Source organism: Phoenix dactylifera, chromosome 3, assembly GCF_009389715.1.
Source record: "Phoenix dactylifera cultivar Barhee BC4 chromosome 3, palm_55x_up_171113_PBpolish2nd_filt_p, whole genome shotgun sequence".
In the NCBI taxonomy this organism is placed as follows: Eukaryota; Viridiplantae; Streptophyta; class Magnoliopsida; order Arecales; family Arecaceae; genus Phoenix; species Phoenix dactylifera.
In genome coordinates this window covers 10,965,112-10,972,303 of record NC_052394.1, presented here as the reverse complement: position 1 = coordinate 10,972,303, position 7,192 = coordinate 10,965,112, and the positions used below count along the sequence as shown (strand labels likewise).

Genomic DNA, 7,192 nt, shown 5'->3' with positions numbered 1-7,192 from the left:
ACTGAGTCAGAGGAAAATGGTGGGATGAATTTTACGGGACTACTCCTGGCGCTTGTCATTGCTTTGGTGCTGCTGTTAATCTGCTGCACACCTCGCCGGCGTAAGGTGATCTGCGTCTATCCAAAGCACTGCTGAGGAATTGGAGGCACATCTTCTGCAACTCTGGCTGGGAGAATCACTGGGATCTCTTTTTTTTATCCTTTTTAGTGCAAGATTCGTGTTCCACAAATTTCGCTGTACTTTTTCATTTTTCAATAAGAATATTATCCCTATGCTCCTTTAAAGATGTGATGATGATTCAGTACCGAGGCACCATAGAAAATTTTTGGTAGAGAGAGTAGAAAATTTCATATCAAGGTTCTCTTGGATGACAGGAGCCTCATAGGCCTCCAGGTATTACTTTCTTTGCTTATCCATTTGTTTTCCCCGTTGCAGATGAGATAAGCAACTGTTCAGGCAACATTTATTCTTTAGCCCTGCATTCTCATGCCATATAAATTACCATAAACTTAACAAGTTTCAGCTCTTAACAAGATGCCTGATGGATTTCTTATAAACTCACTTTTCAATTATGGTGTTCCAAAAAGATTAGCAGTTTGGGACAATTAAAACACTTAAATTTTCTTAACTTCCTCCTAAAATTTATGGATGGAAATATATGCTTTCTTCAGATCTAACTTAGCATCAACATCGAAGGGAGCTGTTCTTGCATATCATCATAGCCGGACAGATAAATAATTCAAAGGAAAAACAGAAACACGTCATGGATCCGTAGCACCATAACAACAATAGGTAATTTTTTACAGATCTCTCTGTGTTGAAACCTAAATGAACTAATTCAAACTTGCAGATTCCATTCACCTGCACCAAGCAGAACTCATTATTCTCTCCCATACATGCCATTACTCAGCCTTCGTCTTTCTTCTTCTTTTTCTTTTTTCTTCTTTCTTGTTTCTGCTTCTTCTTGGTCCTTTGTGTTGTTGCTGTCCTCATCCTCTGCTTCAGTTTGCTCTCTCTTCTTTTTCTTCTTTTCTTTTGTGCCGAGCTCCACTTCTGCTTGGCATGACAGGCTGATCTTGATTCTCTAACTCATTAGGGCTTGGAGCTTCATCTTTCTTTTACTTCTTTAACTTTTTCTCCTGCTCTTCTTCTGCCACAGCTGGAGCATTCTGATCATCATTTTGCAATCAGGTGCTCTCTATATGGGACTTCTTTTTCTTCTTCTTCCCTTTCTCCCCTTCATCATCACCCCCTTCTTTCAAGGTAGCTTCTTTAGCTACCTATTTCCTCATGCTTTCCTCTTTCTAGGCTGTGCCCCCTCCTGTTCATCGGCCAACTTCTCAGCAGCTGGTGCAGTGCTTTGCCCAAGCACTAGATCAGCTGAGGGGTTAAAAGTCTACTAATGCAAAGTGACACAACTAAAGCAATTTTTTTTTATTTTTTTTTTGATGGAAGAAAATTGGCAAAACCCAAGCTGAAGTTCTACTGAGAAAGTAAAAGCACCAGTGAGGACAGGCCATGATTAGAGGAAGCGACTGGCTTTTGGTTTCAGAGTAGTTAAAAGAGTTGCAGCAAATGCCGCATGCTTATGGTCAAAAGACAGAGATCAAATAAATCCCTTACGTGCAAGCATAAAAGTGAAAAACGTAAGAGGTTTATTTATAAATGCAATTTCTTTTTTATACTGGTTTTTCGATGCACAAAGTCAAGTAAAATGAAATCAAGTTTAGGATGCCACACATAAAAAGTACTTCTATCATTGTTGAACTCGAAAATATGGGATATTTAACTCATAAATTTCACATATTATCGGTTAAAAATTGTAAAAGTTGAGGGGTTTGCACGTAATTTAAAGCTTGAGGTTGTAGAATACAAATACTTAAACATGAGAACTATCTCTATATCTCTATACCTGTGATATATACAAACATACATACATACATACATACCACACACACACACACACACACACATATATATATACATACATACATACATAGAATTTGTATATACATATTGTATACATATATGAAATATATGGCATGTATGTATGTGCATATAGGTATACTATATTCTGTGCAAGAGCTTTCACCAACGTGGCAGAAAATCTAAGGACCAAAAAACACCATGGCAAATGAGAGCACACGAATTTGACTTTGAGAATTTAATAGAACTGTCGTAAATAAGAATAAATCAAGTGAGACTACGAAACCCATCCCTTCGCTGGAGTAATCAGAGCCCCTGCACCCTTCTTTCAGTCTCTGTCATAGAATTCAATCTTGGGCTTGCCTTCTGTTGAGCCAGCAAAATGGCCCAATTCTCTACCCTCGAGAACTCTTAAACAGGTTTCAATCTATTCACAAATACAAGAATCCAATTTTAGGACAATATGTTGCATAGGATAATGTAGCAGTAGTCTCTTGCCTACACTGCCTTAGCTTGATTTTCCAGTCTCATAGTGTTGTCCTCACTATCACCAAGGGCATCATATCAAATAGCCAATGCAGTTTTCGCAGCAAGAGAACGAGAAAACTTCCCCTTGAGTTTAAGGGCTGCCTGACCAATTAAGAATGCATTGAAGATAAGCCCATATGTTGGTGTAGCATGCTGTGTCTTCAGAGCTCTAAACAGTCATATGAAATTGGTCATATGTCTAAGGTTTCTCAAAGAAAAAAGGAAGATTGAGATATAAAGTCACTCTCTAGACATACATACGTATATATGCAATGATGCACATACGCACACAAATACAAATATGTATTTAGTTTTGTACAGGTAACAGCTAATGAAGCACTAGAATTATAAGTTTCAACAGTTTTAAAGGGCACAGTATAGGTGGTGTGTGCATGTCTGTGCTTGTGCAGGTGTGGTCATGTGGGTATCTGTGGGTGCACATACTTGAGGGCAGAGGCCATAAAGAATGATACAAATGCAGCAAAGTATCGCAGCCAATCCCATTCTCAGAATTCCTAATGGAAGAACATGACCGCAAATTGGAACACCCAACCTGATGTACCTACCTTGTCCCCCCATAAGTACCATCACAAATAACATACGATCATAGATTCTGTACAACACAAAAGACTACAATCCATTGTGAGCAGACTGATCAACTCCCCAGGAAGTCAGCATTCCATAAGCAACTCAGTTTGCTCATTTTTGTCCTAGTTAGCCAACCAATTCACAAGCTGCTTGCCCTCTTTATAAATGTGAGTCACTCTTAAGCTCCAATAAATTTCAAGTTAGCTAATGCAAGCTGCAGCACAACCCACAACAAGGCGCCAAACTCAATTGCAACCAAATGCTACACAATAACCAAATAGCGACAAGAAATGTGCAAGAGTTGCTAGAGGCGAACTTTAGACATGACAGAGAAGATGTTGATTTAGGTAACAAGCAAGAGAGCATTCAGACATCAAACAATAAGGGTGGGTAAAAAAGTAAGTCCTGTTGAAGAAAATTATTTGAGCTCATTGGACGTCAGTGCTTTAATAAAAGAAAAGAGATACAGCATCATGGAAAGTTAAAAATTAATGCTCACAGAAGCAAATCGAAAGAAGTGAATATGACAATTAACAATCACTAAGCTTGCTAATATGCAAAATAAAATATCCGGAAAAGCTATTTTAGTGACTAAAAATTAGAAATTAGTTAGATGTACTATTGAAAAAGATGTGAAGATAAGACCTGTAAGTATCAAGGATATAGGCTAAATGCCAATGAGTTGGCGTATCTGAGGCAAACAATGTGAATGTGCTCACAAGAAAATTAGGATGCTTGCTGACTGTATTCTTATAGCAACCAATGCCAGCATATTAGAAGACTGCCAACCATGGAAGTACAAGCAACTGGAGCATGAGGGAAGAATTACAAGATTATATTATTAAGACAGTCAGGAAAAACTAATTTCTAGAAGTTACATTGCCAAAGTACAAAACTAAAAAAACTATAAGGAATATTGACATGTCAGATGGTAGATCGTATCAGAAAGCAGAATGAATGTTCTTGGAGTCTTAAGCAGGTGTTGTACAGTAAAAATAATGTGGTAAGAAAAAGCTAAGGTCATATACATGGTCTATGATAAAAATCATCTGGTTTCAAATAGTGGCCTACATGAAAGAAGACTGAAGACTCGAAAAAAAAAAAAAATGCTGGAGAGAAAGAAAGGAAAAAAATCTGTGGCTACAAAACAGATGGATAAATAACAAAAGTTAAGCAGGGATTTTAGTGGGACCATGACTTTGAATGCTAAAAATTTGCACTGTTACTAGGCACATTTCTAGATGTTAAACAATAATAAGTACGAGATTACGAAGACCGATTCCTTAATGTGGGAAAAACATCCAGTATAAAATGATTACTGAGACATAAGCATACAACTTGAAAAAGAAATGATCTTCAAAACTACACCATAGGTCAGGGTACCAAAATTAGAAGGAAAAATTATTAGATATGGAAGAAGTTCGTAAAAGTAAGGAATAAAACATGTCCAAAAACTTGAAACAATAAGTATGTACAGAAAGGTTGAACTAGGCTGCAAACAGGTTGCGTTAGGTTGGACACAATTAGACTTAGCCCAACACGTTTCTGAAGACCAGTCAGTCAGATCTGGATGAAAACCATACCAACCTGAAAATTGTGTCACATCTGAGTTTAAATCCCTAACCAGCCCAACTTGACCCAGTTGGTATGCTACATAGGTCTAATCTGGGTCACTCCTATTTCTACCAAACTTGACCCAACTTGATCTGGCCCAACCCATAAAACCCATCTCATATAAGAACCTCCAAACCCCAATTCACCAAGCCCCTTTCTAGCTTATCTTCAAACCCAAATCATCCTCCTCTTATTCCTGCCTCCAAGCCACTCCTCTCACCAAGACATTACCTTGAGAAATTGCTTGTCAACCACTTCTCTTCCTCTCATCTCGACCACTCTCCAATAAGGACTTTGGTGACCCCACCTCCGAATTATGCCTCCTCTCAACTTAACTCATCAAAGGATGGAGTCAAGTCCTAATAGCACTTCTCGAAGCATTACTGACAATTGGATTCTCCAAAGAATGGTTTTCCTCTCAAACCCATGTCGCTATCAAGAGGAATCATCGTGTCCACCAGCAGAATGAAATAAATTTTTAGCCATTCTATGATGCTAATAACCATTTTATGATGCTAACAGTACTTTAATCATCTCAATGAAACATAAAAAACACAAACATATCGCATAAAAATAAAGTGATTTTTCAAAGCTCTAGATTTGTTTCTCTGAAAGATTATGGTTCAAGTGTTACTCATGTAGAAGAATAGATAATGTATGTTCTCAAAGAATTGTTGTAAAAGTTTGTAAAATGAAGACAGAAGATGCAAATACCAAGGCGACCAAAAAGGTTAATGGTTGGAGTGATGTTGCTATAAGGAAGGAAGGGGAGATGCTAAAAAAGTTCACCTTATCCACGCTAAACTTCAGCTTGTACCTAGATACACTGCATGACAAACACAAGCTCGTTGCAGCTAAATCTTGCACAGACAACCCACATATGAGTTCTGTAAGCTGGATCCCTAGTCCCTTCATTAGCTCCAATGACAGCATTGTTGTGAAGGCAGTCTACTTTCTGAAAATTAATAATTAACAACTATGCTATGAAATACGAGATATTGAGGTCGTGCAGTCATTGTATTTAAATATGGCCTCATAGTGCAATTAGGTTACCAATTTTTCTTCAATTGCATTTCCAAGTTTGGCATCGGCAACACGTAATGTTTCACCTTCACAATGAGCACGAAGAAACTTGCAGAGACCCTTGCTAGGCTTACCATCAAATATTAATGTTGCTGTGTACCAAAAAAAATATATTAATGTTGCTGCAGATAAAACTTCTGAAGGGTTCTCAAATTTACCGAAAGCTTTCAGCGTCACTGCCTGTTGAAGAAAAAGACTGAAAGTTTCATAGGTAACCAAACGAAAAGAAGGCATACCACAGCAAAAAGACAAGAGGTGCAGGACCATATTCAAACAAATATTCAAGTGCAAAATAAATGAATGAGCACCAAGAAATTAGAGTCTTGACTCTTAATTTAATAAACAAAAGTCATACAACAAAGTGTTCCATCCATCAAATATCAATCACTGTCCCATAAAACATCCTCAAGGAGAGGATAGCAGCATAAATACATGCCCGGATCGTTAAAGAGCATCAATTTGCTAAGGGAGAACAAAGTCGCAAGTAAAAAATTCAGATAGCAGAAATGAATGAAGGCGAATCAAGGAGATGGAGAGAGAAAAAACTAAACCAGGCTTTAGGGTTTTGGCCAGCAGCGATTTCTAGCTCTCAGGAAGGAGAAAAAAAGGGAGAGAGCGTTTTACCTCTCTCACCCTGGCAATGGATTCAGCGCAGCTACAATGGAGGGGGCGCAGAAGAGGAAAGCGGTGGGGGTTTAGAGGAGGTTTGCAAGAGGCGGAAGGGGGAGGTTTCCTTATGAGTGGAGAAGAGAATCACACCGTTGGTGCAAAGGAATCTCAGCTGTAGGATCGTAATAGACGATCCAGATAGTGCACCTTTGTTTCTATGGCAGGGGAAAGAGGCATGCACCCGCATTTGTGTAAGGAAATTACGAAGGAAAAGCCATCACCATTTAAAATTAAACCCTTTCTATTTTTCAGACCAGATTTGGTTTCACTAAATTCTGACCTGATTCGATCCAGCCCATTTACTTTTTAGAACAATTTTACATTTCTTATTCTATAGCTTGTCCTAACCTGATTCAAATCAGGTACACTGTTAGAGCTTAATAGTCTCTAACTCTCTATTTCTCTAATTCTTTTTTGTATTTGAGGAGGAGAGGAATGGAAAAAAGTATCTTTTGTGTATTGTCTAATGGCATGAATTTTATATTAAGGCTTAGGTTGGTTACATTAAATGGAAAAACTATTTTTTTGAGAAGAAAGTTTGAACTAATAAAGGCAAGATAGAGTATAATTTTGTCATATTTTTAGAAGATAGGCACATGAATCATGATGAGTCCTTTGCAGCTGTTGAAGTTTCTCATGTATTATTATCAAAACTATATTTATTCCTCATCTTAGCTCATGTATGCTTTTTTAGTAGTTTGTTTAGAAAAAATAGTAGTAGATGTATTCTAACAAATTCAAGAGATATCACTGCTAAGTAAAAAAGGATTATTATAGATACAAT

At 37.6% G+C, this 7,192-nt stretch overlaps 1 long non-coding RNA gene across 4 annotated transcripts; it reads right to left on the bottom strand.

Annotated features, from left to right (window-relative positions):
• Positions 1-678: 678 nt before the first annotated feature.
• Positions 679-7,192, bottom strand: LOC103696401. 4 transcript variants are annotated; one of them, XR_005511014.1, is made up of 4 exons: positions 6,364-7,157; positions 5,898-5,919; positions 5,710-5,831; positions 679-5,611 (listed from the first exon to the last, which is right to left on the bottom strand). It is a non-coding gene; the product is annotated as an uncharacterized LOC103696401 (long non-coding RNA). The 4 variants fall into 4 exon arrangements; XR_003383326.2 differs by lacking the exon at positions 5,898-5,919 and having other exon boundaries at positions 679-2,623; positions 5,446-5,611; positions 6,364-7,105; XR_005511013.1 differs by having other exon boundaries at positions 5,710-5,919; positions 6,364-7,192.